The sequence below is a fragment of the Lepidochelys kempii genome, chromosome 2, assembly GCF_965140285.1.
Source record: "Lepidochelys kempii isolate rLepKem1 chromosome 2, rLepKem1.hap1, whole genome shotgun sequence".
NCBI classification, from domain to species: Eukaryota; Metazoa; Chordata; order Testudines; family Cheloniidae; genus Lepidochelys; species Lepidochelys kempii.
Genome location: NC_136381.1, coordinates 210436225 through 210454180, shown reverse-complemented (window position 1 = coordinate 210454180; position 17956 = coordinate 210436225). Strand labels below are relative to the sequence as shown.

General features: G+C 42.5%; 1 protein-coding gene across 9 annotated transcripts in view; it reads right to left on the bottom strand.

The window, feature by feature from the left end:
* Positions 1-17956, bottom strand: part of HYCC1 (hyccin PI4KA lipid kinase complex subunit 1) — an 85103-nt gene that overhangs the window by 59891 nt on the left and 7256 nt on the right. Inside the window, exons 1-3 of one of the 9 annotated variants that reach the window (XM_073333729.2) lie at positions 10242-13043; positions 9902-9967; positions 5001-5157 (exon numbers count right to left, since the gene is read on the bottom strand). The exons of 3 other annotated variants lie outside the window; for them this stretch is intronic. The gene's annotated coding sequence lies outside the window, so the exon portion shown is untranslated. Of the gene's footprint in view, positions 1-5000; positions 5158-9901; positions 13050-17956 lie in introns of those variants that run through there. 5 more of the 9 variants (XM_073333730.2, XM_073333738.2, XM_073333728.2 and 2 more) reach the window with 5 other exon arrangements.

The following is a 17956-nucleotide window of genomic DNA, read 5'->3' as shown; positions in this document are numbered from 1 at the left end:
AGCTGGAAAGCCATCAGGTCCTGGAGTTTTACCACTTTTCATATTTGCTATTGCCTCTAGCATTTCGTCTGTTATTTCTTTATCTAAAGTTTCATCATCAATTTTGCTTCTCTTTGGCAAGCCTGCTACTTTGGTATTATTGAGTAACTTCAGAGCTTGGAGTATCTGAGGTACCAAGATTCTTATAATAAGCAGCAAAAGTAGCACATATTTCATTAGGGTGTGTAACAATCTTTTGCTGATTGTTCTTAACTGGAGGAATAATACGCTGCTCTTGAATCCCTTTAAGTTTTTGAGCCAATACATTATCACTATTAGTTCCTTTATCATAAAACGTCTGCTTCATATACCTATTAGCTTTTTCAGTGGCAGCTGTCATCAACATATTCAACTTTCCCCTAATATTAGTTAATTGTTTTTTTATGAACCTGTGTTTTTATGAATGTCTTGTAATGCATCTCCGGTTATAGTTATATTTTTTCTTGAGTTTTCATTTTAAAATTGAGAGGCTCTGCTTATCAACTGACACCCTAAATACTGTTTTACCTGCCTCCCAGGGAAAGACTTGTTTTATATTGTCCATATCATTTATTTAGAAGTATTGAATAATGTCCTCTTTAATTGCTGCAAACCAATCTTTGGAGAATCAAGCAGTTCACTTTCCAATATAGTTGTCTTTGGGACCCAACCCACTTATCAAATATTACTGCCATTGGTTCATGATCTGACCATAACGTTGCCAATTTCTGCAGATCTTGTCTGCTTCACTAAGGATATAGTCATTAACATTAAATCTATTTTAATATATAACTGATGAAGGTGCAAAAAAAAAAACACAATTTCTTTCAACTGTGTACAATTCTCTCACAATCTGAAAGACCTGGCACAGAGACATCAGTACTGTACTTGATTCCCTACACCCCAAGTCTTTTTTAACAGATCTGTCCCAGTATAGAATAGGTGTACAACTGAAGTCTCCTCCAAGGATAATTTCCCCTTTCCCAAAACGTTGCACTGTTTAAAGAAGACCTTTTTAAAAAAAAAAAAAAAAAGGTGTTTTGCTTTGGGTTGGGAGCATGTATTGATATTGTTATTAATAACTCAGTGATTGTGACCTTCAAGAGTATAAATCATTCCACCTTATCCTTAAATTGATCTGTAATCTGAAAAGGTACATGTTTAGCAAATACTATATTCACTCTTCTCTTCTTTAGAAAGCAAAATATGTCTGTCGAAATCAGTTACCTTTCATATCCATAATTTGCCCCTCCTGAAAAGGAGTTTCTTGAAATAGAATAATGTGAGTAGGGGTTTTTTTTAAGTTCTGTTAGAACTTTTTTCCTTTTAATGACATTATTTAGCCTTTTGACATAAATGCTACTTTAAAAGGAAGAGACATTGAGAGTAATTATTTATCTTACTGAAAAATTTGAAATTGTGATTTTTTTTAAAAACTGCGTAATGACATGAATCTTTCTGTTGCCAAAGTCTCTTTTGTTTTTAATTATAAGGGTATGTCTACACTACGAAATTAGGTCAAATTTATAGAAGTCTATTTTTTAGGAAGCGATTTTATACAGTCGATTGTGTGTGTCCCCACTAAGCACATTAAGTCGGCCAAGTGCGTCCACAGTACTGTGGCTAGCATCGACTTATGGAGCGGTGCACTGTGGGTAGCTATCCCACAGTTCCTGCTGCCCATTGGAATTCTGAGTTAAGCTACAATGCCTGATGGGGCAAAAACATCGTCACAGGTGGTTTTGGGTACATGTCATCAGCCACCCCTCCCTCCATGAAAGCAACGGCAAACAATTGTTTTGCACTTTTTTTCCATGCGGACGCCATACTGCTTTCAGCAGACTGTGCAGTAGGACTGCTAACCATAGTCATCAAACCACTTCTGCTGCAACTCTGCTCTCCTGCTCTTGTCTAGATAGCAAATTTCTCCATGTTGGCTGTCATAGGCTCCCACTTCAATTCTGCTCTCCTGAATCCACCTCGCAGGTCGTCAGTCACCGCTTCCGCTGCAGCTCTGCTTTCCTGCTCTCCTACAGAAGCCATACCACAGCAAGCGTGCAGCCTGCTCAGCTCAGCTCACCGACACCGCCGCTGTTGTGTCCTTTGTGCTGCTGGCAGCAGACTGTGCAGTAGGCCTGCTAACCATCATCATCCACCGCTTCTGCTGCAACTCTGCTCTCTTGCAGACGCCATACCATGGCAAGCATGGAGCCCACTCAGATCACCGCAGCAGTTATGAGCACTGTAAACACCTTGCGCATTATCATGCGGTATGTTCAGAACCAGAACCTGCAAAACCAGGCGAGGAGGCGGAGGCAGCGTGGTGACGAGACTGATGAGGACATGGACACAGACTTCTCTCAAAGTACAGGCCCCGGCAATTTGGACATCCTGGTGGCAATGGAGCAGGTTCATAGCATGGAATGCCGATTCTGGGCTCAGGGAAACAAGCACAGACTGGTGGGACCGCATAGTGTTGTGGGTCTGGGACAATTCTTAGTGGCTACGAAACTTTTGCATGCATAAGGGCACTTTCATGGAAATTTGTGACTTGCTTTCCCCTGCCCTGATGTGCAAGAATACCAAGATGAGAGCAGCCCTCACAGTTCACAAGCAAGTGGCGATAGCCCTCTGGAAGCTTGCAACACCAGACAGCTACTGGTCAGTTGGGAATCAAATCTGGAGTGGCAAATCTACTGTGGGGGGTGCTGTGATCCAAGTAGCCAACACAATCACTGAGCTGCTGCTATCAAGGGTAGTGACTCTGGGAAATGTGCAGGTCATAGTGGATGGCTTTGCTGCAATGGGGTTCCCTAACTGTGGTGGGGCGACAGACGGAACACATATCCCTATCTTGGGACTGGACCACCTTGGCAGCCAGTACATAAACCAAATGGGGTACTTTTCAATGGTGTTGCAAGCACTGGTGGATTACAAGGGACGTTTCACCAACATCAACGTGGGATGGCCAGGAAAGGTACATGATGCTCGCATCTTCAGGAACTCTGGTCTGTATGAACAGCTGCAGAAAGGGACTTACTTTCCAGACCAGAAAATAACTGTTGAGGATGTTGAAATGCCTATAGTTATCCTTGGGGACCCAGCCTACCCCTTAATGCCATGGCTCATGAAGCCATACACAGGCACCCTGGACAGTAGTCAGGAGCTGTTCAACTATAGGCTGAGCAAGTGCAGAACGGTGGTAGAATATGCATTTGGGCATTTAAAAGCGCGCTGGCGCAGTTTACTGACTCAGACCTAGGCGAAACCACTATTCCCATTGTTATTACTGCTTGCTGTGTGCTACACAATATCTGTGAGAGTAAGGGGGAAGACGTTTATGGCAGGGTGGGAGGTTGAGGCAAATCGCCTGGCCGCTGATTACACGCAGCCAGACAGACAGTTAGAGGAGCACAGCAGGGTGCGCTGCACATCAGAGAAGCTTTGAAAACTAGTTTCATGACTGGCCAGGCTACGGTGTGACAGTTCTCTTTGTTTCTCCTTGATGAAAACCCACCCCCTTGGTTCACTCTACTTCCCTGTAAGCCAACCACCCTCCCTTCTCCCGTTCGATCACCACTTGCAGAGGCAATAAAGTCACTGTTGTTTCAAATTCATGCATTTATTAATTCGTCACACAAATAGGGAGATAACTGCCAAGGTAGCCCAGGAGAGGTGGGAGAGGAGGGAAGGACAAGGCCACACTGCACTTCAAAACTTATTGAATGCCAGCCTTCTGTTGCTTGGGCAGTCCTCTGGGGTGGAGTGGTTGGGTGCCCAGAGCTGCCCGTGCACCACCACCCCCGCATTCTTAGGCATCTGGGTGAGGAGGCTATGGAACTTGGGGAGGAGAGTGGGCGGTTACACAGAGGCTTCAGCAGTGGTCTGTGCTCATGCTGCCTTTCCTGCAGCTCAACCATATGCCAGAGCACATCAGTTTGATCCTCCAGTAGCCTCAGCATTGCCTCCTCTCATCATGCTGCCGCCACCTATTATCTTGCTCCTGACACCTCTCCTCGTGTTCATTCTCTGCTTTCCTGGACTCTGTAATTGTCTGCCTCCATGCATTCTGCTGAGCTCTTTTAGTGCGGGAGGACTACATGAGCTCAGAGAGCATTTCATCGCGAGTGCGTTTTTTTCGCCTCCTTATCTGCGCTAGCTGGGACGGAGATGATAGGGGGAGGGTTGAAACATTTGCAGCTGTGGGAGGGGAAAAAAGGGAGAGCAGTATTGAAAAGGGCATTTTAGAGAACAATGGGTAGACTCATTTACGGTGAATGGTTTCAAACAGCAGCGCCCTCCTTTCCCATACCAAGCACCCATTGGGTTGGCCATTTAAAAGGAGGGGCTGCGGTTTTCGGGTTAAAGTGCAGCACAAACCCAACTAAAGTTCTCTGGGATGATCACTTCACCCCTCCTCCCACTGCGTGACTAGTATCGGGAAGATCCCTGCCAGCCAAACGCAAACAGCTCAGAGTGAACGGGCCCCCCTCTACCACGTTGCTAAAAGCAGGGGTGATTTCTTTTCAACCACAGGCAAACATCCCAGCAGGAATGGCCACCTCTGAATGTCCCCTTAATAAAATTCCCCTATTTCAACCAGGTGACCAAGAATGATATCATTCCCCTGAGGATAACACAGAGAGATAAAGAACAGATGTTGCTTGAATGTCAGCAAACACCGGGACCACATGCTGCCACGCTTTGTTATGCAATGATTCCAGACTATGTGCTACTGGCCTGGAATCATAAAGCGTCCTACCATGGAGGACGGAATAAGGTCGCCCTCCCCAGAAACCTTTTGCAAAGGCTTTGGGAGTACCTCCAAGAGAGCTTCATTGAGATGTCCCTGGAGGATTTCCGCTCCATCCCCAGACACGTTAACAGACTTTTCCAGTAGCATCCCAAGTCTTCAGGGAAAATTAATCATTAAACATGCTTGGTTTTAAACCATGTATTATATTTACAAAAGGTACACTCACCAGAGGTGCCTTCTCCACCTTCAAGGTCCGGGAGCCCGCCGTGGGAGGGTATTGGCTCCAGAGTGATGACCGTTCTCCCCGACAGTCAGGAACTGTTTATCTTCCTCATCCCCAAAATCCTCATCTCTGTTGCATGAGACTCCCCCCTTGCAGGAATCTATGTACAGGGGTGGGGTAGTGGTAAGGGCACCACCTAGAATTGCATGGAGCTCATCATAGAAGCGGCATTTCTGGGGTTCTGACCTGGAGCGGCTGTTTGCCTGTTTCGTTTTTTTGGCAGGCTTGCTTGAGCTCCTTAATTTTCACATGGCACTGCTGTGAGTCTCTGTCCTTCATACCCTTGGAGATTTTTTCAAATATTTTGGCATTTTGTCTTTGGAACGGAGTTCTGATAGCACGGATTAGTCTCCCCATACAACGATCAGATCCAGTACCTCCCATTTAGTCCATGCTGGAGCTCTTTTGTGATTCTGGGACTGAATGGTCACCTCTGCTGATGAGCTCTGCATGGTCACGCCACACTGGCCGAACAGGAAATGAAATTCAAAAGTTCCTGGTGCTTTTCCTGTGTACCTGGCTAGTGCATCTGAGTTGAAAGTGCTATCCAGAGCAGTCACAATGGAGCACTCTGGGATAGCTCCCGGAGGCCAATACCATCAAATGGCATCCACACTACCCCAAATTCGACCCGGCGATGTCTATTTCAGTGCTAATCCCCTCGTCGGGGAGGAGTACAGAAATCAATTTTAAGAGCCCTTTAAGTTGACAAAAATGGCTTTGAGTGGACGGGTGCAGGGTTAAATTGATCTAATGCTGCTAAATTCAACCTAAACTTGTAGTGTAGACCAGGGCTAAGTTGCATTCACTATTGCATGCCTGAATATGGCTTAGTTTCTGTTTGGAAACTTCCATATCCATGTTTTGTATTAAATTCCCCCTTGCCTTCCCTGTTCCCTCTCCTTTTTTGCATTCCCCTTACTCTAAATCCACAAACAAAATATCAACACATAAAACAGTCCTCAAAAAACTGCTTTGCTGAACCTGGAACCCCTGTACTTTCCCCATCAGCAATTGGGCTGCTCCTCTTGCAATCCAAAGGAGGTACATTCTCCATATGTGGGACCTTGACCTCACCCATAGGAATAGATTACCATCTGACATTTGAGTTATGTGGAGGATTCAAACAAAACCCCTAATGGCTCCTTCCCGTCCCTTCTCTTTTTTATTCCCCCCCAATCTTCTCCAACCTTGAAATCCCTTCCCCATTCCCTTCTTATTGTCCTTTATTTCCTCTACATTTTAAAATTCAAAACACACAGCTATTACTGACCACCCCAATTAAAGTGAACTTTGTACTATTTTCTTTATAACATTAACTGAGCTACTGTTTGGCTGTTCATTCCTGGTGACTCCCAAGAAGTCCCTTCAGATTAGGGTTTTCGATTACTACTCAGATATCTGAGTTCTCTTGTTCAACTTCACTTCCATTGCCAATATGGTCTCCAGAGTCTTTTGTCTTTTCTTTTTCTGTCTGCTTTTTCCTGTGTTTCACCATTTTCTAAGAATGTTTAGTAGCTTATCTAAAGTTACTACCTCTGGAAAGTCGTCTTGTACATCTGAAATTTGGATTTCTATCCAAACTGACTAGAGTGTATTTTTCCTTGTTTACAATCTCTTATTGTATTACACTGATTTTGAATGACAATTTAAATAGCAATCTGTAGCAGATAGCTGTCCTTCTGAGTGCTGCTCTATTTCCCCCAGTGCTCACTCTCTCTTTTTTTTTTTTTTTTTTTAAGTTAGGGCAGAGAGGTCATGAAAAAAAGGCACTCAAATTTGCAACTTGTGATGAGCGCTGAATGCGCTGTGCCTTTTTTCATAATTAAATTTTTCTGCTGATAATCATGATGTTTCACAATTAGCCATCTGGGATTAGTTATTATGACGAAGCCCAGATCAGGCAAGTAGCGCTCCACGTCCTCTTTCCACTTTTACCTCTTCCAGAGAGCTAAGATGTAATATCTCCCACAATTAAAAGTTTTTACATACTAGATTATGTTTCCTCATTACACTTTTTCAGGCAGTCCCTTAATTTTGATGATGTTCCTTGTTGATTGGTTTTCTATATCATCCAATTGAAGCTGCATCTTTTTCTCTTTGCTTCATCACTAAATGAAGCTCTGTTTCTCTCTCACCTGCTTCTTTTAAGTCAGCAGGTTTAAAACAAACAAAAGGAAATATTTTTTTCACACAACGCACAGTCAACCAGTGGAACTCTTTGCCAGAGGATGTTGTGAAGGCCAAGACTATAACAGGGTTCCAAAAAGAACTAGATAAAATTCATGGAGGATAGGTCCATCAATGGCTATTAGCCAGGATGGGCAGGGATGGTGCCCCTAGCATCTGTTTGCCAGAAGCTGGAAAATGGGCAACAGGGGATGGATCACTTGATGATTACCTGTTCATTCCCTCTGGGGAACCTGGCACTGGCTACTTTCGGAAGACAGGATACTGGGCTAGATGGACCTTTGGTCTGACCCAGTATGTCCGTTCTTTTGTTCTTAGTCTCTAGCACTGGGTATGTCCACACTGAAAGTAAAAACTCACAGCTGACCCATGCCAGCTAGCTCAGGCTAAGGGACTCAGGCTAAAGGCTGTAATGCAGATGTTCAGGCTCAGGCTGGAGCCCAGGCTCTAGGACCCTGCAAGGTGGGAGAGCTTCAGACGTCAGGCTGCATTGCAAGCTCGAACATCTACACCACAATTAAACAGCCCCTTAGGCTTGTGGGGCTCAGGCTGAGTCAGTGGGCACAGGTCAGCTGCAGACATCTAACTCATGTGTAGGCATACATGGACACTCTCTCTCTCAAGTTAGCAACTTCTTTCTTTACCTCAAGAAGCTTGATTGTCAGATCATCTCTAATGGCCTTAATAAACTCAGAGATCTGCAGACTGTAGTCTTTGGTAGACATTTGATGATCTTCAGCTCTGGCATTTCTGCCTCATTTGTCTGCCATGTGTTCACTTGGAGAGAGAGGGTTCTCCATGCTGTCAGCCAGAAACATTCTTCTTAGTGAGATCTTTTTAAACTTTCAGGTTTTCTTGGAGAATCCATCCTTTGCTACTCTGGACTCTGTTTTTTGGGAGGGGAGTTTAGTAGATTTTGTGGTAGCTAGGTCAATGGAAGAATTCTTCAGTTCTGTCAGCCCAGAGCTGTCTACGGGGAGGGGGGACTTTGTTCATCTTAACTATGCTGCTCTGGAGTGTGGATTTTTCTAGTGTAGACCAGGCCTTAGTCACTATAGTCAGGATGCCACTATAATTTGTATGCTGCAAAAATAAATATCAAGCAGCAATTAACACTGGTAGTACTGCATAAATACAAGCAGTGGATCCAGTTTTAGAACTAGTGGGAAAAGTTGTATTTCTGGATTAATAAAATGGAGGGGAGGAGACTGAGAATGATCAAGGAAAAGAGAAGACACATTAGATTACATGTGAATCCAAATTACTCTAATTAGCTCTTGTCAGATAAGTCATTACTGTTTTGCCTAGGCTCACTTTTCCCCCTAGAACTCAGACACATTAGTCCTTTTCCAAATCAATTTTTGGCAATGATTTTCATTTTGACCCTTTTGCCAGAGCCATATTTCATATTTATAAAATGAACATTCTGCCAACTCCATATCACCAAATGTCGTCCACTTATTCACAGAATTGTTCTCCTTGAATAATTTTATACATGAGCAATGCAGTCTTTCCATTCCAGAACTTCTCCCAAAGCATATGTGAAGAGGGCAGGGATAATGGAGATGTTCCCAATACGAGTATTCTACCACTTTTTCTGATCTAGAATTGTGAGAAAGTTTTGATGTGATCTTCCACACAGCCTGTGTTTTGGTAGCCCAGTAAAATGACATACCAAAGTAAACTTCTACATTAGACAGAGATAAGCTTTGTCAACATAGGGGGACAGCTATATTAAAAAACATTCGGTTGGGGAATCCTTAAATTTCACAGTATTTCCTTTTGTTCTTTGCACTAAGTTGACAGAACTTACCATTAGCCTCTCAAAGTGAAGGGGGAGAGGAGGAGATAAGCACTGCCACGCTGCCTACTGGTTCATAAATAATGACAGATTTTCCTCAAAAAAAATGGTTAAACAACCCCCTTATTGCTTTCATGGTGCCTTTCTAACAGCTATTTCACAAGTTTAGAGACTGAGGCCTGGTCTACACTACAAAGTTAGGTTGAATTTAGCTGTGTTAGGTCGATTTTATAAGGAATGAATCTACACAACCAATCCCGTTCCGCCGACCTAAAGGGCTCTTAAAATTGATTGCCGTACTCCTCCCTGACGAGGGAAGTAGCACTAAAAATTGACCTTCCTGGGTCGAAGTTGGGGTATTGTAGATGCAGCACTGTGAAATTTGATGGCATTGGCCTCCGGGAGCTATCCCAGAGTGCTCCAATGTGACCACTCTGGACAGCACTTTCAATTCCGATGCACTAGCCAGGTACACAGGAAAAGCCCCAGGAACTTTGAATTTCGTTTCCTGTTTGGTCAGCGTGGTGAGCTCAGCAGAACAGGTGACCATGCAGTCCCAGAATCGCAAACAAGCTCCAGCATGGAGCAAATGGGACACTGGATCTGATTGCTGTATGGGAAGAGCTCTTTCTCGCCGGCATAGAGTGGCTACATGAGCGATCTTACAGTGGCACAGCTGCATCAGGACAGGGTAGTTCACTAGTGTATTCACTAGCGTAGACAGGGCCTTACTGTATTCCAATTCACTAGAGTAGACAGGGCCTTACTCACACTGAATAGGACCTTACTCAATCATACTGATTTCAGTGCAACTCCTTAAAAAGAGTTAAGAGTGGCAAAATCTGGTACTTACTAGTGTTATCACCTAATTAACATCTTGTTCATATTCCCCAGTTTGATTCAGAGGCTAGCTTGACTGCTAAAGATAGACAATAGAAATTATTGGTTTCTAAGAGCAGAAATAAAATTCCAACCAAAGGGTATAAAAATAGCTAGTGTTCATACTTTTGTGAGGTAGAAGCTAAATTCTACCTCTACTTCAGATGCAGGCTAAGGGAAAAAGCAAGATAGCAATAAGAATTGATCTAGTTTCATTTCAATACTCCCTCCCCGCCCCCCATGTCTGAATTTAACATTTACAAATTTATTTCACTGTACCACTAAAAAAAGGTTAAATATGCACTCCATTTTACCTTCTGTGGTTCCTTCTTCATATGAAAACAAAAGATATCTGAATCCTGTGCTGCTTCTAAGTTCATACACCATTTTTGTTACCACATTCAGGAGGAACTACAATGGTTCAATTAAGTGAAGGGGAGACAAGCATAAATTTCTCTACTTAACTTCCTTGGACATAGCTTCATGAACACAGATGACTGAATACTGTCCAAACCTCTGTAAATACAAGATAAGCTCTAGACCATCTTTGATTTATAAATACTGTTAGTGCTGTATAAAAAATGTTTATGTATGAATACATTAGTAGGCTTGAGTTAAACATATTTTAAAAGAAAATACTTTATTGACATAGGAGAACTAAGTTGCAGGAAAACAACAGTCCCTGAATAGTTGATAAATGCTGCTCCCCCTTTAAGTGGTACTTTTATCTGTTGCAAACAGAAGAAACAGCACCTTGAACTCGGACCTTGGCACACAAAAATCTTTTCAGTTTTTTAAAGTTGTCTTAACCTTTGAAGGGCACTGGATATAGCAGTAGTGTTCCCATATTAAAAGAACATTGGCAATATTTTTACAAGATAGTTGTTTCCTTTTTTGTATAGGCCACAAAGAAACATGAGTCACCAAAAATTTCTCTGTACTTCAGACAGTGCAAGCTATGTTCCACAATATTATTAAAATAATTTGGTAAATAAATAAATAAATAAATAAATAAAGAGTTAATTGTATTTACAATGCCACTGAAAGGACATTTTAGGAATAAAATTCCTTCTCAGACTTATACAGTCTGTAAGGTATGTTATCTGTACGTAAATGACTACTCCAAGAAGATAGCAGGTGGCATATCTTATAATGACCTTTGCTATTATCAGAGGAAATTACTCAGCCAAAAATGAGCTGCTACACCTAAATGGTAGGGCAGATTCTAAATTATCTCATCACTAGTGTGTACTCCCAAACTACTGCGTACTCCCAAACTACTGCAAGGACTGGTGAAGTGCCTAACTTTCAGTCTTGTGCTTAAGTACTAAGAGCGGAAGGATGACCCATTATCTATTTCTCGACCTCACATCCTCTCTCCCACTCCACACCTCTCAAATCCCTAATCCCAGCTCAGAATGATTGATGTTGCAACCTAATCATATGACCCATTTTCTCCCTTGATGTCGACTGTATTGTGGCTTTCTGTTAAATTACCACTAAGAAGGAAGTGTTTCTAAGAAGTAGTTACTAGAAAAGTTCTCGTTTGTATAAAAAAAACCCAACAAAACAAAAACTACTTTATCAAGAGACACTTCCACATCCCAAGGTCTATATTAATAGAGCATAACCATTGTGCCTTCTGAGATTCACTGATGTTTGAAAATATCTGTAGCTCTTCAATAATTCAAATCTCCTTTCCTCTCCACATGTCCAGAAGAGATAATTTGCATATTAAAATAGAATTAAAATCTGAAATGCTCTAACAGTTTCCTTATATTGGAAATATTTCAAAACCATGTTTTATTAGGTCAGTTTAAAACTAAAAAGCTAAGCTAACTTTTAAAGTTTTGAATGCCAAATAATACTCTACAAGTACTCTTTTGAAACTGAAAACAGAAAAAGTCAAAATGAGGAAAGTGGGGGTTTTTTTGTATTACTCTGACATCGGAGTTAGAGTTTCATTTAATTCTATACTGTGTGTGTTACTCAAAATGGCTTTAAGTTATTTTAATAGTGCAAATTACATAAATTAATTCCAGAATATACTTGTTAGGTTTAAGGGATTTTACACTATTGCTGTAAGTGAAATTCTCCAGTAGGGAAATTATAATTTCGATTTACCGTATTTTGAAATAAAAGAAAAGCAATTAAGTGATTTTGTGTTAAAATGGGACTTTTAGTAAGATTCCCTAAAGGCTTCCTGTTTCGTGTAATAATCTTAAGTGCCTCTATTAATTTTTTACAAGGTGAAGCTGTTTTTTATACACAATCCATCATCAGGATGAAGTTAATGCCTTGGTGAAGCACAAACATTTATCCAGTGCAAACAACAGGAAGCCATAAGAGACAGCATGGTTTTAGCATTGAAGTGAATTAATTAGTATTTGTGCAGTGCTTCAAACCATACTGTGCTGTTTTAATTGAAAGGTTAACTTCTAACTTTAAAGAAAAAAAAGCCAACTTACCTCTTATACAGAATGAATGTACATCCACAAAAAACAAAGGAAGCTAATAAGCATATATAAAAATGCCTTCACTAGCGTAGCTGTTTAGCCATATTACTTTTATTTTAATTTCTCTGCCATGCTTTCCATGCAGTATTTTTTCAGGGGGTCAAATAGGGAGGAAAATGTCTTCTTGAGAGATAACCAACTTTCAATCTTCCTCTCGCTAGGTCATATCCTCCACAACAGTGGCCATTTAGTTTCCTCTTTCTGTAGTACCTATTTGAGCCTCCACTCACCGTCTCAATCCATAAAATGTAATAGGATTAAGAGATTGTCTACTTTTCACATGCTATCTTGGTGGCTCCACCTTTGATAGACTGTTACTATGAGTAAGGCTGCAAGTCTGTCATGGAGGTCACAGATTCCGTGACTGTCCCTGACCTCTGACTTCTGCAGCAGCCAGTGCTGGGCTCAGGGCTAGGATGATGCTTACCTCGAGGTGGGGGGCTCCCCAGCTCCCACTGGCATCTCCCTGCAACTCTGAGGCAGAGGGGCCAGGGGGCTCCATGTGCTGTGGTTCCTGGCCAATGGGAGCTGCGTAGCCAGCACTTGCGGTGGGAGTAGCACACAGAGCCCCCGGCACCTCTGCTGCCTAGAAGATGCAGGGACACACAGAGGTGAGTAGGGAGCCTGCCAGCCCTTCCCACCTGCCCACCCCCCAGCACCAGCGCCCCCGAGCACCCATGGCCCCCCCACCTAGAGTTTTAGTTAGGGCTATATAGTAAAAGTCATGGATAGGTCACTAACTTGACAAACAACCCAATTCTACTCCCAGTAATCTTAAAATCACAAAAATACCTGCACAGAAAGTCACTGAAACAGAACCCATCACCTATTCCTTGCCACTACTATGATGACTACAATAGGCTGTGTCCCAGATGTTAACACTTGCTTCCTTGTAATATTCATTTGCAATCCAAGACACACTATATTTTTGGTCACTCTTTCCAGTTGTAATGCCTCAGGCAATCAAGTGCTCACTAGTTAACATGGTGATGAATGCAAAGAAATGCCTGTCAAAGACCAAAACTAAACACAGCAACTTTACCAGACTTTAAGCCTGCCTACTACTTTTTATGTCTTTGGTTCTGACTGAAATTCCAATTAGGGCAGATACTGCACAGTAGATTTAAAAAATGCAAGAAAAAATTCAGTTCTAGTAGAGCAGCATCCAGGACATTAACATGACATGAACCGAAAGTTTACCATAATTGACAGAGTACACCCAGAATATTTCACTGGTTTTTAATGTTGTGCAGTAGATGCAGTAGTTTTTTGTTGTTTTTTTTAAGTCACACACAACCAGCCCGATTAGGCATGAGGCAATTCTCCAAAAAGGGAGATATTTCTGGGGCGTAATGTGCACACCCTAACACACACCCACATCATATCATTTGAGAGTTTATTTTATATACATTTTGATCAGGTTGGATGTGGAGCTGTCAAGTGGTGCTATAAGCCTGTAGGTGAGGTGAAACAATGGTACCCAAAATGAGAAAGTGTCTTTTTTTTTTTGCACAGTTCCAGAAATACTGCAACATGGCTATGATTACAATTCTTACAGTTTAAGTTAATTTCAACACCTTAATGTGTCATTTATTGGTCAAAGCTACCAAAACTACAATGTGTTAAGATTTTTATTGGTTTTGCATGGGCAAGTATTTTTTCCAGAAATGATCAAGGTGGTTATCACATGGCAAAAATGGCAATTTTTGTGATACACTAATATGAAGTGTTTTCACATCACATATTCTTAATTGTCAAAAGTATCTCATAAGACTATAATAATTTTCTATATATTCAGTTGAAATTTGCTGACCAGATTAGTCTCATGCTGAAGGTTGTGCAACAGTAGTAGAACACTGCGTGCCCATAGATTGTTCTGCATAATGGGTAGTTACAAATGTATATGAATTCTTAATGTAATGCTCTTCCATTAATAAGTTGTTGTACATACAAATGTAGCATCTAGTCTGCCCGGTAGAACATTTTAATTTGTAATTGCCTATGTCTGCAGTACTAGTCTTTGAAATATTCTAAAATTAGGTTTTTAATTCAGTGACTCTTATGCACAGGTCAATATTAGTGTCAAAGATGACACTACACAGCTTCATATTATGAATATTCAAAAGCTATGAAAGAAAGAAATGTCCCAAGAAGTAATGAAGACAAAGTCCACAAACAAGTCCTTGCCTCTGCACAGAAGAGGGATGAAGTGCAGGTTACTGCTCTTACCAACCACAACAACAATATGACAAATTCATCTCACCCTGAGTCACATCCAGAGGTTCTTATCAACGTATTTACTGGACTGCATGTGACATCAGATCTACAAGAGTCTCAACTGAAAATAGCAGATGTTGGTAAAAAACAAAATGGAGAGATTTGAGAGAGGTGCACTTGATTCTGATGGGGGACACAGCTTCCTCAGTCATCAAGAAATCTGGCATCAAAACATCTGCTGACACAGCCAAGACGATTTCACAGAAGACAACCACCAGAAGCTATCAGTCCAGAAATTGCAAGATGCAGAACAGATGCTTCAAAGGCAACTATTCTTAGTTACCCAATAGGGCTTGTGCCTATGTCCCTCTTCCATGCTGATGGATTAATAAGAATAGACAAGGCTGAATTAGGGTATTAACTGGAAGCTCAAGCCAAAATAATCCATGAGCTACCAGTATGCAACAAAGAAACCACAGTGTACATCAGAGATGCCATGGCAGTCATACAAATGATGACTGGAGACTTAATTCCTCACATTTGAGGAGTTGGCTGCTGAGTACTTGAGGCAGGTCCTTAAAGGATTTGACAAAGCTAATTCCATAATCAAAAGTTTTATTGTTGTCATATCTGTCAAACTCTGAAAACTGCAAGACAGCGCCAGGCAGCTCTAAGGCTGAATGTAAGATATGCCAAGTGATTGGTGAACACCAGTGCCTGTGTCTCCATAGCAAATGTTGCTAAAGGTAGCATCTAACAAGCACTTACTTGTATAATTCACTTGTTGGAGGCTTTTCTTGTGTCGAAATAGCAAAGTCCATTACCAGTAGAGGTTTTGAAGAAGCTTAAGGCTTGTACAATACTGAGGAGGAAGCAGACGCAAAGAAGCTTCTGCATGCTATCTATGCCAATATGCTTTTGGGCCTCTTGCTATCAAAGAAGCCATAATAGTTAGATCACCTGGTACACGTTTTGGTCCTGGCTGTTCACTACTTTCCAAAAATGGAACACACAGATAACATGTAGATTGAAACAGGCACCATTCCCAGCTTAACTGACAAGTGTCACCTCAGACATGCCACCTGATTTCTGCAAAATGCTTCCAGCTGTATGTGCATTAACAGAATGCAACTGTCATCCCTATCTGGTATTGGGAAAACAATATTTAATGCTGTCAAACAAAGAGAACTTACTATTCAGAAATCTTGCCAAATTGGTAGAAAGTGATGGAAAAGCTGCAATTTCTGCAGCAAAGATCCACTCTTACACAATAAATTTTCATTCTGGTTGCTTTCCCCTGTCCAAGCTGGATAGACCCCTTTTTCCTAGGGCCCACTGCCCAAGCCTTCTGCTCATCAAGCATCCCCAGCTTTGATCAGTTCCCATCAAAAACTTTGTGCTAGTTCCTTCTACTGGGTCTCCTGAAGTTCAGTCTTAGGGAACACCTTTCTTGCTGCTTCCTGTCCGAGTCTCAGGCAGCTCTCTCCTGCACCTCACATACTTGACCCCAACTTTCCAGGTCTCAGACAACTCTGACGTTCTAATCTTCTTCTCTCAAGGCCCAAGTGCCTTCCTTTAAGCCAGGGGTGGGCAATCTATGGCTCAGGGGCCACATCCAGTCCTTCAGATGTTTTAATCTGGCCCTCAAACTCCCACCAGGGAGCGGGGTCCAAGGCTTGCCCCACTCAGCTCCGGAAAGCAGGGGCATGTCCCCGCTCCGGCTCCTAAGCGTAGGGGCAACCAGGGAGCTCTGCATGCTGCCCCAGCCCCAAATGCTGCACCCGCAGTTCCCATTGGCTGGGAACCGCAGCCAACAGGAGCTGCAAGGGCAGCACCTGCAGACGGGGCAGCGCAGAGTTGCCTGGCCATGCCTCCGCATACAAGCTGGAGGGGGGACATGCCTCTGCGTCTGGGAGCTGCTTGAAGTAAGCACCACCCAGAGCCTGCGCCCCTGACCCCCCTCCTGTGCCCCAACCCCCTGCCCTAGCCCTGATCCCCCTCCTGCCCTCCGAGCCCCTCGGTCTCAGCCCAGAGCACCCTTTTGCACCCCTAACCCCTCATCCCCAGCCCCATGCCATAGCCCACATGGAGCCCTCACACACACACACCCCAACCCCCTGCCCCAGTCCGGAGCCCCCTCCCACACTCTGAACTCCTCATTTCTGGCCCCACCCCAGAGCCCTCCCCCCCACATCCCAACCCCCAATTTTGTGAGCATTCATGGCCCGCCATACAATTTCCATACCCAGATGTGGCCCTTGGGCCAAAAAGTTAGCCCACCCCTACTTTAAGCCTAACAAGGGGTCCTCTGACCAGTCACAAGTACACAGGTCTCTTCCCTCTTAAAGAGCTAGTGTCACCTTGTGACAAGGTATCAGCCAGCAGCTAGTTCTAGCTTGATACTAGTGAAACTCCATCAGATGGGGCAGAGCCTCAGCTGGAGTATGTTGTCATAGTTCTACTGACATCAATGAAGCTATGACACTTGATACCAGTTAAAGATTTGCCCTTGTGTGTTTATATTCTGCAATTTTTAATCATATCTTGACTTGTCAACAAAGACATCAAATGGAATAATGTAAGAGAAACCCATAAAGTTGCTTACAGTACCTTTACAAGTACCTACACAATGAAGACTAACTTCCATAAATAAGTCCCATTTAATAAAGTCACCAATAAATTGATCACATTTAATAAAGTCACCATCAAATGGGAAAAATTGATCTTATGCCCTCTCACTTGTTTATTATGTATAAAGAAAGCCTAAAGAGGTGGGGGAGGATGCTCCTCCGCTTACTTTCATTTTTAATAAGAAATTTAAATCTTGTTCAGATTGTAAGGCTATGGTCAACTGGAGCATTAGCCAAATAACGAAATCACAAGAAATTGAAGCACTTGAGAAGCAAGGAATTGTTAATGAGACAGTTAAAAAAATGCTATATGGGGATAATTTGTCAATGTCTCTTTAGTTCCAATACCTAATACCTGTTGAAAGGAGGTTTGTTTTTGTTTTTTAAATGAATCAGCATTCTACTCCTTCAATTCAGGTGACAGCTCAAAATAAACTTCCATAAGTGCCTTTCGCAGAGGGGCTCTCACTCCAGCAAAACCGGGAAAGACCAGAGATGACAGCCCTAATATTTCTAAAGTAAAACAGGTTTCAGAGTAACAGCTGTGTTAGTCTGTATTCGCAAAAAGAAAAGGAGTACTTGCGGCACCTTAGAGACTAACCAATTTATGCTAGTTCCCTCTACTGGGTCTCCTGAAGTTCAGTCTTAGGGAACACCTTTCTTGCT